The sequence below is a fragment of the Pseudophryne corroboree genome, unplaced genomic scaffold (assembly GCF_028390025.1).
Source record: "Pseudophryne corroboree isolate aPseCor3 unplaced genomic scaffold, aPseCor3.hap2 scaffold_464, whole genome shotgun sequence".
Taxonomy (NCBI): Eukaryota; Metazoa; Chordata; class Amphibia; order Anura; family Myobatrachidae; genus Pseudophryne; species Pseudophryne corroboree.
This window is the reverse complement of record NW_026970078.1, coordinates 246,444-259,472: the sequence shown is the minus strand read 5'-3', so window position 1 is coordinate 259,472 and position 13,029 is coordinate 246,444. Positions and strand designations below refer to the sequence as shown.

Here is a 13,029-nt window from a genome sequence, read left to right as displayed (position 1 = left end):
AAGGAGGGTGGAGGTGTTTAATGCAAACTAGGGGTCAGACAAGTGCCGCAAAAGGCCACCATGCCCTGCACGCCCCTTTTCTGTTTTCATATGCAGACGAGGGTTGAAGCCAACTTTGACCCACTGCTTGGATGACAGCACCATATGCAAATCCGTCTTCTGCAGACCTTCCCCCAGGAATGCTTGCACTAGTTGTTGCATTTGGTTTGTTGTTTGGGGGTGCTTCAGTATTAGGCAGCCTTCTGCCCTCCCATGTTCATCTGAAAATATGTGTTCTCCCTGCAGTTGTTGTCCCCAGATGAGAGTTCCCTTGTGCTGCCTCAGTTGAATCTCCTTAACTTGACAGAGATGTGCCTGAGCAGCGGCCCTCCCCAGCTCTATCCCAAATCATACTTATTTTGCATAGGAGATACCATGGTCATGAAGATTGTTCTCCCAGGGTGAGGTTCATTCATTGCATTTTGGGTATGCTGACCCCTGTGATTTCCCCAAATGTGGGAAACTTGACTGCATTATTTGTGGTAGTGGGGGACTGTGTTTGTGCTTTCCTCTGGTCAGCTCTGGTAAAAGTCAGATTTCTTTGTCTCAGATTTTCCTCTAGCCTTGTTCTTCTTTCGAGAGTTCCCTTGTGCTGCCTCAGTTGGATCTCCTTCAGTTTACAGGGGGGTACCCGAGCAGCGATCCTCCCCAGCTCTAGCCCAACTCCTACTTACCTGCCAGGTGAGATACTATGATCATGAAGGTGCTTCTCCCAGGGCAAGGCTCACCCATTGCACTCTGGGTGTGCTGCTCCTGCGATTTCCCCAAATGTGGGAAACTTGACTGCATAATTTGTGTTTCCCCTGGTCGGCTCTCGTATAACTCAGATCTCTTTGTCTCAGGTCTCTCTCCAGCCTAGTTTGCTGTCTGTTTCCACTTCTCTTTTCTTGAGCCGCTCCCTTCTATGCCCTTGCGCACTATCCTGACTTCTCCTCCTGTCTACTTACTTTGTGCCTTCCAACGCACAATGCGAACTACAGGTAGTGCTGCAGGGCCCACACCCTTTTACTTGCCTTACAGAGCAGCTCTGGAGCTGTTACAGTGCCCAGCTGCTGCAAGAAATCAGCTTGAATGCTTCAGGGGCTGGGGCATAGCCAACATGAGCCCCACACCAAAGGAGGGTGGAGGTGTTTAATGCAAACTAGGGGTCAGCCAAGTGCCGCAAAAGGCCACCATGCCCTGCACGCCCCTTTTCTCTTTTCATATGCAGACGAGGGTTGAAGCCAACTTTGACCCACTGCTTGGATGACATCACCATATGCAAATCCATCTGCGGCAGGCCTTCCCCCAGGAATGCTTGCACTAGTTGTTGCATTTGGTTTGTTGTTTGGGGGTGCTTCAGTATTAGGCAGCCTTCTGCCCTCCCATGTTCATCTGAAAATATATGTTCTCCCTGCAGTTGTTGTCCCCAGATGAGAGTTCCCTTGTGCTGCCTCAGTTGAATCTCCTTTACTTGACAGAGATGTGCATGAGCAGCGGCCCTCCCCAGCCCTATTCCAAATCATACTTATTTTGCATAGGAGATACCATGGTCATGAAGATTTTTCTCCCAGGGTGAGGTTCATTCATTGCATTTTGGGTATGCTGACCCCTGTGATTTCCCCAAATGTGGGAAACTCAACTGCATTATTTGTGGTAGTGGGGGACTGTGTTTGTGCTTTCCTCTGGTCAGCTCTAGTAAAAGTCAGATTTCTTTGTCTCAGATTTTCCTCTAGCCTTGTTCTTCTTTCGAGAGTTCCCTTGTGCTGCCTTAGTTGGATCTCCTTCACTTTACAGGGGGGTACCCGAGCAGCGACCCTCCCCAGCTCTAGCCCAACTCCTACTTACCTGCCAGGTGAGATACTATGATCATTAAGGTGCTTCTCCCAGGGCAAGGCTCACCCATTGTACTCTGGGTGTGCTGCTCCTGCGATTTCCCCAAATGTGGGAAACTTGACTGCATAATTTGTGTTTCCCCTGGTCGGCTCTCGTATAATTCAGATCTCTTTGTCTCAGGTCTCTCTCCAGCCTAGTTTGCTGTCTGTTTCCACTTCTCTTTTCTTCAGCCGCTCCCTTCTATACCCTTGTGCACTATCCTGACTTCTCCTCCCGTCTGCTTACTTTGTGCCTTCCAATGCACAATGCAAACTACAGGTAGTGCTGCAGGGCCCACACCCTTTTACTTGCCTTACAGAGCAGCTCTGGAGCTGTTACAGTGCCCAGCTGCTGCAAGAAATCAGCTTGAATGCTTCAGGGGCTGGGGCATAGCCAACATCAGCCCCACACCGAAGGAGGGTGGAGGTGTTTAATGCAAACTAGGGGTCAGTCAAGCGCCGCAAAAGGCCACCATGCCCTGCACGCCCCTTTTCTGTTTTCATATGCAGACGAGGGTTGAAGCCAACTTTGACCCACTGCTTGGATGACATCACCATATGCAAATCCATCTGCGGCAGGCCTTCCCCCAGGAATGCTTGCACTAGTTGTTGCATTTGGTTTGTTGTTTGGGGGTGCTTCAGTATTAGGCAGCCTTCTGCTGCACCCTGCTTTGGTGTGGGGCTCATGTTGGCCATGCCCCATCCCCTGAAGCTTTCAAGCAGATTTCTTGCAGCAGCTGGGCACTGTAACAGCTCAAGAGCTGCTCTGTAAGGCAAGTAAAAGGGTGTGGGCCCTGCAGCACTACCTGTAGTTTGCATTGTGCGTTGGAAGGCACAAAGTAAGCAGACAGGAGGAGAAGTCAGGATAGTGCGCAAGGGCATAGAAGGGAGCGGCTCAAGAAAAGAGAAGTGGAAACAGACAGCAAACTAGGCTGGAGAGAGACCTGAGACAAAGAGATCTGAATTATACGAGAGCCGACCAGGGGAAACACAAATTATACAGTCAAGTTTCCCACATTTGGGGAAATCGCAGGAGCAGCACACCCAGAGTGCAATGGGTGAGCCTTGCCCTGGGAGAAGCACCTTCATGATCATAGTATCTCACCTGGCAGGTAAGTAGGAGTTGGGCTAGAGCTGGGGAGGGTCGCTGCTCGGGTACCCCCCTGTAAAGTGAAGGAGATCCAACTAAGGCAGCACAAGGGAACTCTCGAAAGAAGAACAAGGCTAGAGGAAAATCTGAGACAAAGAAATCTGACTTTTACCAGAGCTGACCAGAGGAAAGCACAAACACAGTCCCCCACTACCACAAATAATGCAGTTGAGTTTCCCACATTTGGGGAAATCACAGGGGTCAGCATACCCAAAATGCAATGAATGAACCTCACCCTGGGAGAAAAATCTTCATGACCATGGTATCTCCTATGCAAAATAAGTATGATTTGGAATAGGGATGGGGAGGGCCGCTGCTCATGCACATCTCTGTCAAGTAAAGGAGATTTAACTGAGGCAGCACAAGGGAACTCTCATCTGGGGACAACAACTGCAGGGAGAACACATATTTTCAGATGAACATGGGAGGGCAGAAGGCTGCCTAATACTGAAGCACCCCCAAACAACAAACCAAATGCAACAACTAGTGCAAGCATTCCTGGGGGAAGTTCTGCAGAAGACGGATTTGCATACGGTGATGTCATCCAAGCAGTGGGTCAAAGTTGGCTTCAACCCTCATCTGCATATGAAAAGAGAAAAGGGGCGTGCAGGGCATGGCGGCCTTTTGCGGTGCTTGGATGACCCCTAGTTCGCATTAAACACCTCCACCCTCCTTTGGTGTGGGGCTCATGTTGGCCATGCCCCATCCCCTGAAGCATTCAAGCTGATTTCTTGCAGCAGCTGGGCACTGTAACAGCTCCAGAGCTGCTCTGTAAGGCAAGTAAAAGGGTGTGGGCCCTGCAGCACTACCTGTAGTTTGCATTGTGCATTGGAAGGCACAAAGTAAGCAGACGGGAGGAGAAGTCAGGATAGTGCACAAGGGTATAGAAGGGAGCGGCTGAAGAAAAGAGAAGTGGAAACAGACAGCAAACTAGGCTGGAGAGAGACCTGAGACAAAGAGATCTGAATTATACGAGAGCCGACCAGGGGAAACACAAATTATGCAGTCAAGTTTCCCACATTTGGGGAAATCGCAGGGGCAGCACACCCAGAGTGCAATGGGTGAGCCTTGCCCTGGGAGAAGCACCTTCATGATCATAGTATCTCACCTGGCAGGTAAGTAGGAGTTGGGCTAGAGCTGGGGAGGGTCGCTGTTCGGGCACACCCCTGTCAAGTGAAAGAGATCCAACTGAGGCAGCACAAGGGAACTCTCGAAAGAAGAACAAGGCTAGAGGAAGATCTGAGACAAAGAAATCTGACTTTTTCCAGAGCTGACCAGAGGAAAGCACAAACACAGTCCCACACTACCACAAATAATGCAGTCGAGTTTCCCACATTTGGGGAAATCACAGGGGTCAGCATACCCAGAATGCAATGAATGAACCTCACCTTGGGAGAACAATCTTCATGACCATGGTATCGCCTATGCAAAATAAGTATAATTTGGGATAGGGCTGGGGAGGGCCGCTGCTCAGGCACATCTCTGTCAAGTAAAGGAGATTCAACTGAGGCAGCACAAGGGAACTCTCATCTGGGGACAACAACTGCAGGGAGAACACATATTTTCAGATGAACATGTGAGGGCAGAAGGCTGCCTAATACTGAAGCACCCCCAAACAACAAACCAAATGCAACAACTAGTGCAAGCATTCCAGGGGGAAGGCCTGCAGCAGATGGATTTGCATATGGTGATGTCATCCAAGCAGTGGGTCAAAGTTGGCTTCAACCCTCGTCTGCATATGAAAAGAGAAAAGGGGCGTGCAGGGCATGGCGGCCTTTTGCAGCGCTTGGATGACCCCTAGTTCGCATTACACACCTCCACCCTCCTTCGGTGTGGGGCTCATGTTGGCTATGCCCCAGCCCCTGAAGCATTCAAGCTGATTTCTTGCAGCAGCTGGGCACTGTAACTGCTCCAGAGCTACTCTGTAAGGCAAGTAAAAGGGTGTGGGCCCTGCAGCACTACCTGTAGTTCGCATTGTGCGTTGGAAGGCACGAAGTAAGCAGACGGGAGAAGTCAGGATAGTGCGCAAGGGCATAGAAGGGAGCGGCTCAAGAAAAGAGAAGTGGAAACAGACAGCAAACTAGGCTGGAGAGAGACCTGAGACAAAGAGATCTGAATTATACGAGAGCCGACGAGGGGAAACACAAATTATGCAGTCAAGTTTCCCACATTTGGGGAAATCGCAGGAGCAGCACACCCAGAGTGCAATGGTTGAGCCTTGCCCTGGGAGAAGCACCTTCATGATCATAGTATCTCACCTGGCAGGTAAGTAGGAGTTGGGCTAGAGCTGGGGAGGGTCGCTGCTCGGGTTCCCCCCTGTGAAGTGAAGGAGATCCAACTGAGGCAGCACCAGGGAACTCTCGAAAGAAGAACAAGGCTAGAGGAAGATCTGAGACAAAGAAATCTGACTTTTACCAGAGCTGACCAGAGGAAAGCACAAACACAGTCTCCCACTACCACAAATAATGCAGTCAAGTTTCCCACATTTGGGGAAATCACAGGGGTCAGCATACCCAAAATGCAATGAATGAACCTCACACTGGGAGAAAAATCTTCATGACCATGGTATCTCCTATGCAAAATAAGTATGATTTGGAATAGGGCTGGGGAGGGCCGCTGCTCATGCACATCTCTGTCAAGTAAAGGAGATTCAACTGAGGCAGCACAAGGGAACTCTCATCTTGGGACAACAACTGCAGGGAGAACATATATTTTCAGATGAACATGGGAGGGCAGAAAACTGCCTAATACTGAAGCACCCCCAAACAACAAACCAAATGCAACAACTAGTGCAAGCATTCCTGGGGGAAGGCCTGCCGCAGATGGATTTGCATATGGTGATGTCATCCAAGCAGTGGGTCAAAGTTGGCTTCAACCCTCGTCTGCATATGAAAAGAGAAAAGGAGCGTGCAGGGCATGGCGGCCTTTTGCAGCGCTTGGATGACCCCTAGTTCGCATTACACACCTCCACCCTCCTTCGGTGTGGGGCTCATGTTGGCTATGCCCCAGCCCCTGAAGCATTCAAGCTGATTTCTTGCAGCAGCTGGGCACTGTAACTGCTCCAGAGCTACTCTGTAAGGCAAGTAAAATGGTGTGGGCCCTGCAGCACTACCTGTAGTTCGCATTGTGCGTTGGAAGGCACGAAGTAAGCAGACGGGAGAAGTCAGGATAGTGCGCAAGGGCATAGAAGGGAGCGGCTCAAGAAAAGAAAAGTGGAAACAGACAGCAAACTAGGCTGGAGAGAGACCTGAGACAAAGAGATCTGAATTATACGAGAGCCGACGAGGGGAAACACAAATTATGCAGTCAAGTTTCCCACATTTGGGGAAATCGCAGGAGCAGCACACCCAGAGTGTAATGGTTGAGCCTTGCCCTGGGAGAAGCACCTTCATGATCATAGTATCTCACCTGGCAGGTAAGTAGGAGTTGGGCTAGAGCTGGGGAGGGTCGCTGCTCGGGTTCCCCCCTGTGAAGTGAAGGAGATCCAACTGAGGCAGCACCAGGGAACTCTCGAAAGAAGAACAAGGCTAGAGGAAGATCTGAGACAAAGAAATCTGACTTTTACCAGAGCTGACCAGAGGAAAGCACAAACACAGTCTCCCACTACCACAAATAATGCAGTCAAGTTTCCCACATTTGGGAAAATCACAGGGGTCAGCATACCCAAAATGCAATGAATGAACCTCACCCTGGGAGAAAAATCTTCATGACCATGGTATCTCCTATGCAAAATAAGTATGATTTGGAATAGGGCTGGGGAGGGCCGCTGCTCATGCACATCTCTGTCAAGTAAAGGAGATTCAACTGAGGCAGCACAAGGGAACTCTCATCTTGGGACAACAACTGCAGGGAGAACATATATTTTCAGATGAACATGGGAGGGCAGAAGGCTGCCTAATACTGAAGCACCCCCAAACATCAAACCAAATGCAACAACTAGTGCAAGCATTCCTGGGGGAAGGCCTGCCGCAGATGGATTTGCATATGGTGATGTCATCCAAGCAGTGGGTCAAAGTTGGCTTCAACCCTCGTCTGCATATGAAAAGAGAAAAGGGGCGTGCAGGGCATGGTGGCCTTTTGCGGCGCTTGGCTGACCCCTAGTTTGCATTAAACACCTCCACCCTCCTTTGGTGTGGGGCTCATGTTGGCTATGCCCCAGCCCCTGAAGCATTCAAGCTGATTTCTTGCAGCAGCTGGGCACTGTAACAGCTCCAGAGCTGCTCTGTAAGGCAAGTAAAAGGGTGTGGGCCCTGCAGCACTACCTGTAGTTCGCATTGTGCGTTGGAAGGCACAAAGTAAGCAGACAGGAGGAGAAGTCAGGATAGTGCGCAAGGGCATAGAAGGGAGCGGCTCAAGAAAAGAGAAGTGGAAACAGACAGCAAACTAGGCTGGAGAGAGACCTGAGACAAAGAGATCTGAATTATACGAGAGCCGACCAGGGGAAACACAAATTATACAGTCAAGTTTCCCACATTTGGGGAAATCGCAGGAGCAGCACACCCAGAGTGCAATGGGTGAGCCTTGCCCTGGGAGAAGCACCTTCATGATCATAGTATCTCACCTGGCAGGTAAGTAGGAGTTGGGCTAGAGCTGGGGAGGGTCGCTGCTCGGGTACCCCCCTGTAAAGTGAAGGAGATCCAACTAAGGCAGCACAAGGGAACTCTCGAAAGAAGAACAAGGCTAGAGGAAAATCTGAGACAAAGAAATCTGACTTTTACCAGAGCTGACCAGAGGAAAGCACAAACACAGTCCCCCACTACCACAAATAATGCAGTTGAGTTTCCCACATTTGGGGAAATCACAGGGGTCAGCATACCCAAAATGCAATGAATGAACCTCACCCTGGGAGAAAAATCTTCATGACCATGGTATCTCCTATGCAAAATAAGTATGATTTGGAATAGGGATGGGGAGGGCCGCTGCTCATGCACATCTCTGTCAAGTAAAGGAGATTTAACTGAGGCAGCACAAGGGAACTCTCATCTGGGGACAACAACTGCAGGGAGAACACATATTTTCAGATGAACATGGGAGGGCAGAAGGCTGCCTAATACTGAAGCACCCCCAAACAACAAACCAAATGCAACAACTAGTGCAAGCATTCCTGGGGGAAGTTCTGCAGAAGACGGATTTGCATACGGTGATGTCATCCAAGCAGTGGGTCAAAGTTGGCTTCAACCCTCATCTGCATATGAAAAGAGAAAAGGGGCGTGCAGGGCATGGCGGCCTTTTGCGGTGCTTGGATGACCCCTAGTTCGCATTAAACACCTCCACCCTCCTTTGGTGTGGGGCTCATGTTGGCCATGCCCCATCCCCTGAAGCATTCAAGCTGATTTCTTGCAGCAGCTGGGCACTGTAACAGCTCCAGAGCTGCTCTGTAAGGCAAGTAAAAGGGTGTGGGCCCTGCAGCACTACCTGTAGTTTGCATTGTGCATTGGAAGGCACAAAGTAAGCAGACGGGAGGAGAAGTCAGGATAGTGCACAAGGGTATAGAAGGGAGCGGCTGAAGAAAAGAGAAGTGGAAACAGACAGCAAACTAGGCTGGAGAGAGACCTGAGACAAAGAGATCTGAATTATACGAGAGCCGACCAGGGGAAACACAAATTATGCAGTCAAGTTTCCCACATTTGGGGAAATCGCAGGGGCAGCACACCCAGAGTGCAATGGGTGAGCCTTGCCCTGGGAGAAGCACCTTCATGATCATAGTATCTCACCTGGCAGGTAAGTAGGAGTTGGGCTAGAGCTGGGGAGGGTCGCTGTTCGGGCACCCCCCTGTCAAGTGAAAGAGATCCAACTGAGGCAGCACAAGGGAACTCTCGAAAGAAGAACAAGGCTAGAGGAAGATCTGAGACAAAGAAATCTGACTTTTTCCAGAGCTGACCAGAGGAAAGCACAAACACAGTCCCCCACTACCACAAATAATGCAGTCGAGTTTCCCACATTTGGGGAAATCACAGGGGTCAGCATACCCAGAATGCAATGAATGAACCTCACCTTGGGAGAACAATCTTCATGACCATGGTATCGCCTATGCAAAATAAGTATAATTTGGGATAGGGCTGGGGAGGGCCGCTGCTCAGGCACATCTCTGTCAAGTAAAGGAGATTCAACTGAGGCAGCACAAGGGAACTCTCATCTGGGGACAACAACTGCAGGGAGAACACATATTTTCAGATGAACATGTGAGGGCAGAAGGCTGCCTAATACTGAAGCACCCCCAAACAACAAACCAAATGCAACAACTAGTGCAAGCATTCCTGGGGGAAGGCCTGCAGCAGATGGATTTGCATATGGTGATGTCATCCAAGCAGTGGGTCAAAGTTGGCTTCAACCCTCGTCTGCATATGAAAAGAGAAAAGGGGCGTGCAGGGCATGGCGGCCTTTTGCAGCGCTTGGATGACCCCTAGTTCGCATTACACACCTCCACCCTCCTTTGGTGTGGGGCTCATGTTGGCCATGCCCCATCCCCTGAAGCATTCAAGCTGATTTCTTGCAGCAGCTGGGCACTGTAACAGCTCCAGAGCTGCTCTGTAAGGCAAGTAAAAGGGTGTGGGCCCTGCAGCACTACCTGTAGTTTGCATTGTGCATTGGAAGGCACAAAGTAAGCAGACGGGAGGAGAAGTCAGGATAGTGCACAAGGGTATAGAAGGGAGCGGCTGAAGAAAAGAGAAGTGGAAACAGACAGCAAACTAGGCTGGAGAGAGACCTGAGACAAAGAGATCTGAATTATACGAGAGCCGACCAGGGGAAACACAAATTATGCAGTCAAGTTTCCCACATTTGGGGAAATCGCAGGAGCAGCACACCCAGAGTGCAATGGGTGAGCCTTGCCCTGGGAGAAGCACCTTCATGATCATAGTATCTCACCTGGCAGGTAAGTAGGAGTTGGGCTAGAGCTGGGGAGGGTCGCTGTTCGGGCACCCCCCTGTCAAGTGAAAGAGATCCAACTGAGGCAGCACAAGGGAACTCTCGAAAGAAGAACAAGGCTAGAGGAAGATCTGAGACAAAGAAATCTGACTTTTTCCAGAGCTGACCAGAGGAAAGCACAAACACAGTCCCCCACTACCACAAATAATGCAGTCGAGTTTCCCACATTTGGGGAAATCACAGGGGTCAGCATACCCAGAATGCAATGAATGAACCTCACCTTGGGAGAACAATCTTCATGACCATGGTATCGCCTATGCAAAATAAGTATAATTTGGGATAGGGCTGGGGAGGGCCGCTGCTCAGGCACATCTCTGTCAAGTAAAGGAGATTCAACTGAGGCAGCACAAGGGAACTCTCATCTGGGGACAACAACTGCAGGGAGAACACATATTTTCAGATGAACATGTGAGGGCAGAAGGCTGCCTAATACTGAAGCACCCCCAAACAACAAACCAAATGCAACAACTAGTGCAAGCATTCCTGGGGGAAGGCCTGCAGCAGATGGATTTGCATATGGTGATGTCATCCAAGCAGTGGGTCAAAGTTGGCTTCAACCCTCGTCTGCATATGAAAAGAGAAAAGGGGCGTGCAGGGCATGGCGGCCTTTTGCAGCGCTTGGATGACCCCTAGTTCGCATTACACACCTCCACCCTCCTTCGGTGTGGGGCTCATGTTGGCTATGCCCCAGCCCCTGAAGCATTCAAGCTGATTTCTTGCAGCAGCTGGGCACTGTAACTGCTCCAGAGCTACTCTGTAAGGCAAGTAAAAGGGTGTGGGCCCTGCAGCACTACCTGTAGTTCGCATTGTGCGTTGGAAGGCACGAAGTAAGCAGACGGGAGAAGTCAGGATAGTGCGCAAGGGCATAGAAGGGAGCGGCTCAAGAAAAGAGAAGTGGAAACAGACAGCAAACTAGGCTGGAGAGAGACCTGAGACAAAGAGATCTGAATTATACGAGAGCCGACGAGGGGAAACACAAATTATGCAGTCAAGTTTCCCACATTTGGGGAAATCGCAGGAGCAGCACACCTAGAGTGCAATGGTTGAGCCTTGCCCTGGGAGAAGCACCTTCATGATCATAGTATCTCACCTGGCAGGTAAGTAGGAGTTGGGCTAGAGCTGGGGAGGGTCGCTGCTCGGGTTCCCCCCTGTGAAGTGAAGGAGATCCAACTGAGGCAGCACCAGGGAACTCTCGAAAGAAGAACAAGGCTAGAGGAAGATCTGAGACAAAGAAATCTGACTTTTACCAGAGCTGACCAGAGGAAAGCACAAACACAGTCTCCCACTACCACAAATAATGCAGTCAAGTTTCCCACATTTGGGGAAATCACAGGGGTCAGCATACCCAAAATGCAATGAATGAACCTCACCCTGGGAGAAAAATCTTCATGACCATGGTATCTCCTATGCAAAATAAGTATGATTTGGAATAGGGCTGGGGAGGGCCGCTGCTCATGCACATCTCTGTCAAGTAAAGGAGATTCAACTGAGGCAGCACAAGGGAACTCTCATCTTGGGACAACAACTGCAGGGAGAAGATATATTTTCAGATGAACATGGGAGGGCAGAAAACTGCCTAATACTGAAGCACCCCCAAACAACAAACCAAATGCAACAACTAGTGCAAGCATTCCTGGGGGAAGGCCTGCCGCAGATGGATTTGCATATGGTGATGTCATCCAAGCAGTGGGTCAAAGTTGGCTTCAACCCTCGTCTGCATATGAAAAGAGAAAAGGGACGTGCAGGGCATGGTGGCCTTTTGCGGCGCTTGGCTGACCCCTAGTTTGCATTAAACACCTCCACCCTCCTTTGGTGTGGGGCTCATGTTGGCTATGCCCCAGCCCCTGAAGCATTCAAGCTGATTTCTTGCAGCAGCTGGGCACTGTAACAGCTCCAGAGCTGCTCTGTAAGGCAAGTAAAAGGGTGTGGGCCCTGCAGCACTACCTGTAGTTCGCATTGTGCGTTGGAAGGCACAAAGTAAGCAGACAGGAGGAGAAGTCAGGATAGTGCGCAAGGGCATAGAAGGGAGCGTCTCAAGAAAAGAGAAGTGGAAACAGACAGCAAACTAGGCTGGAGAGAGACCTGAGACAAAGAGATCTGAATTATACGAGAGCCGACCAGGGGAAACACAAATTATACAGTCAAGTTTCCCACATTTGGGGAAATCGCAGGAGCAGCACACCCAGAGTGCAATGGGTGAGCCTTGCCCTGGGAGAAGCACCTTCATGATCATAGTATCTCACCTGGCAGGTAAGTAGGAGTTGGGCTAGAGCTGGGGAGGGTCGCTGCTCGGGTACCCCCCTGTAAAGTGAAGGAGATCCAACTAAGGCAGCACAAGGGAACTCTCGAAAGAAGAACAAGGCTAGAGGAAAATCTGAGACAAAGAAATCTGACTTTTACCAGAGCTGACCAGAGGAAAGCACAAACACAGTCCCCCACTACCACAAATAATGCAGTTGAGTTTCCCACATTTGGGGAAATCACAGGGGTCAGCATACCCAAAATGCAATGAATGAACCTCACCCTGGGAGAAAAATCTTCATGACCATGGTATCTCCTATGCAAAATAAGTATGATTTGGAATAGGGCTGGGGAGGGCCGCTGCTCATGCACATCTCTGTCAAGTAAAGGAGATTTAACTGAGGCAGCACAAGGGAACTCTCATCTGGGGACAACAACTGCAGGGAGAACACATATTTTCAGATGAACATGGGAGGGCAGAAGGCTGCCTAATACTGAAGCACCCCCAAACAACAAACCAAATGCAACAACTAGTGCAAGCATTCCTGGGGGAAGTTCTGCAGAAGACGGATTTGCATACGGTGATGTCATCCAAGCAGTGGGTCAAAGTTAGCTTCAACCCTCATCTGCATATGAAAAGCGAAAAGGGGCGTGCAGGGCATGGCGGCCTTTTGCGGTGCTTGGATGACCCCTAGTTCGCATTAAACACCTCCACCCTCCTTTGGTGTGGGGCTCATGTTGGCCATGCCCCATCCCCTGAAGCATTCAAGCTGATTTCTTGCAGCAGCTGGGCACTGTAACAGCTCCAGAGCTGCTCTG

At 50.2% G+C, this 13,029-nt stretch overlaps 19 non-coding genes and 3 pseudogenes across 19 annotated transcripts; 4 read left to right on the top strand and 18 right to left on the bottom strand.

Annotated features, from left to right (window-relative positions):
* The first annotated feature begins 389 nt into the window (after nucleotides 1-389).
* Nucleotides 390-553, top strand: LOC135027291 (U1 spliceosomal RNA). Its single transcript, XR_010223778.1, has one exon. It is a non-coding gene; the product is annotated as a U1 spliceosomal RNA (small nuclear RNA).
* A 152-nt stretch (nucleotides 554-705) lies between these two features.
* LOC135027426 (U1 spliceosomal RNA) lies at nucleotides 706-868 on the top strand. Its single transcript, XR_010223906.1, has one exon. It is a non-coding gene; the product is annotated as a U1 spliceosomal RNA (small nuclear RNA).
* Nucleotides 869-1,542: 674 nt separating this feature from the next.
* On the top strand, nucleotides 1,543-1,706 carry LOC135027539 (U1 spliceosomal RNA). The gene has a single exon (XR_010223973.1). It is a non-coding gene; the product is annotated as a U1 spliceosomal RNA (small nuclear RNA).
* A 152-nt stretch (nucleotides 1,707-1,858) lies between these two features.
* Nucleotides 1,859-2,021, top strand: LOC135027461 (U1 spliceosomal RNA). Its single transcript, XR_010223933.1, has one exon. It is a non-coding gene; the product is annotated as a U1 spliceosomal RNA (small nuclear RNA).
* An 828-nt stretch (nucleotides 2,022-2,849) lies between these two features.
* On the bottom strand, nucleotides 2,850-3,012 carry LOC135027413 (U1 spliceosomal RNA). The gene has a single exon (XR_010223895.1). It is a non-coding gene; the product is annotated as a U1 spliceosomal RNA (small nuclear RNA).
* Nucleotides 3,013-3,164: 152 nt separating this feature from the next.
* Nucleotides 3,165-3,328, bottom strand: LOC135027528 (U1 spliceosomal RNA). The gene has a single exon (XR_010223968.1). It is a non-coding gene; the product is annotated as a U1 spliceosomal RNA (small nuclear RNA).
* A 674-nt stretch (nucleotides 3,329-4,002) lies between these two features.
* On the bottom strand, nucleotides 4,003-4,165 carry LOC135027400 (U1 spliceosomal RNA). Its single transcript, XR_010223882.1, has one exon. It is a non-coding gene; the product is annotated as a U1 spliceosomal RNA (small nuclear RNA).
* A 152-nt stretch (nucleotides 4,166-4,317) lies between these two features.
* On the bottom strand, nucleotides 4,318-4,481 carry LOC135027379 (U1 spliceosomal RNA). The gene has a single exon (XR_010223862.1). It is a non-coding gene; the product is annotated as a U1 spliceosomal RNA (small nuclear RNA).
* Nucleotides 4,482-5,179: 698 nt separating this feature from the next.
* LOC135027495 (U1 spliceosomal RNA) lies at nucleotides 5,180-5,315 on the bottom strand (annotated as a pseudogene).
* A 152-nt stretch (nucleotides 5,316-5,467) lies between these two features.
* Nucleotides 5,468-5,631, bottom strand: LOC135027383 (U1 spliceosomal RNA). Its single transcript, XR_010223866.1, has one exon. It is a non-coding gene; the product is annotated as a U1 spliceosomal RNA (small nuclear RNA).
* Nucleotides 5,632-6,329: 698 nt separating this feature from the next.
* Nucleotides 6,330-6,465, bottom strand: LOC135027535 (U1 spliceosomal RNA; annotated as a pseudogene).
* A 152-nt stretch (nucleotides 6,466-6,617) lies between these two features.
* LOC135027373 (U1 spliceosomal RNA) lies at nucleotides 6,618-6,781 on the bottom strand. Its single transcript, XR_010223857.1, has one exon. It is a non-coding gene; the product is annotated as a U1 spliceosomal RNA (small nuclear RNA).
* Nucleotides 6,782-7,455: 674 nt separating this feature from the next.
* Nucleotides 7,456-7,618, bottom strand: LOC135027411 (U1 spliceosomal RNA). Its single transcript, XR_010223893.1, has one exon. It is a non-coding gene; the product is annotated as a U1 spliceosomal RNA (small nuclear RNA).
* A 152-nt stretch (nucleotides 7,619-7,770) lies between these two features.
* Nucleotides 7,771-7,934, bottom strand: LOC135027517 (U1 spliceosomal RNA). Its single transcript, XR_010223962.1, has one exon. It is a non-coding gene; the product is annotated as a U1 spliceosomal RNA (small nuclear RNA).
* A 674-nt stretch (nucleotides 7,935-8,608) lies between these two features.
* Nucleotides 8,609-8,771, bottom strand: LOC135027399 (U1 spliceosomal RNA). Its single transcript, XR_010223881.1, has one exon. It is a non-coding gene; the product is annotated as a U1 spliceosomal RNA (small nuclear RNA).
* A 152-nt stretch (nucleotides 8,772-8,923) lies between these two features.
* Nucleotides 8,924-9,087, bottom strand: LOC135027349 (U1 spliceosomal RNA). The gene has a single exon (XR_010223833.1). It is a non-coding gene; the product is annotated as a U1 spliceosomal RNA (small nuclear RNA).
* Nucleotides 9,088-9,761: 674 nt separating this feature from the next.
* On the bottom strand, nucleotides 9,762-9,924 carry LOC135027422 (U1 spliceosomal RNA). The gene has a single exon (XR_010223903.1). It is a non-coding gene; the product is annotated as a U1 spliceosomal RNA (small nuclear RNA).
* A 152-nt stretch (nucleotides 9,925-10,076) lies between these two features.
* Nucleotides 10,077-10,240, bottom strand: LOC135027348 (U1 spliceosomal RNA). The gene has a single exon (XR_010223832.1). It is a non-coding gene; the product is annotated as a U1 spliceosomal RNA (small nuclear RNA).
* Nucleotides 10,241-10,938: 698 nt separating this feature from the next.
* LOC135027543 (U1 spliceosomal RNA) lies at nucleotides 10,939-11,074 on the bottom strand (annotated as a pseudogene).
* Nucleotides 11,075-11,226: 152 nt separating this feature from the next.
* Nucleotides 11,227-11,390, bottom strand: LOC135027363 (U1 spliceosomal RNA). Its single transcript, XR_010223847.1, has one exon. It is a non-coding gene; the product is annotated as a U1 spliceosomal RNA (small nuclear RNA).
* A 674-nt stretch (nucleotides 11,391-12,064) lies between these two features.
* Nucleotides 12,065-12,227, bottom strand: LOC135027410 (U1 spliceosomal RNA). The gene has a single exon (XR_010223892.1). It is a non-coding gene; the product is annotated as a U1 spliceosomal RNA (small nuclear RNA).
* A 152-nt stretch (nucleotides 12,228-12,379) lies between these two features.
* On the bottom strand, nucleotides 12,380-12,543 carry LOC135027505 (U1 spliceosomal RNA). Its single transcript, XR_010223951.1, has one exon. It is a non-coding gene; the product is annotated as a U1 spliceosomal RNA (small nuclear RNA).
* Nucleotides 12,544-13,029: the final 486 nt, after the last annotated feature.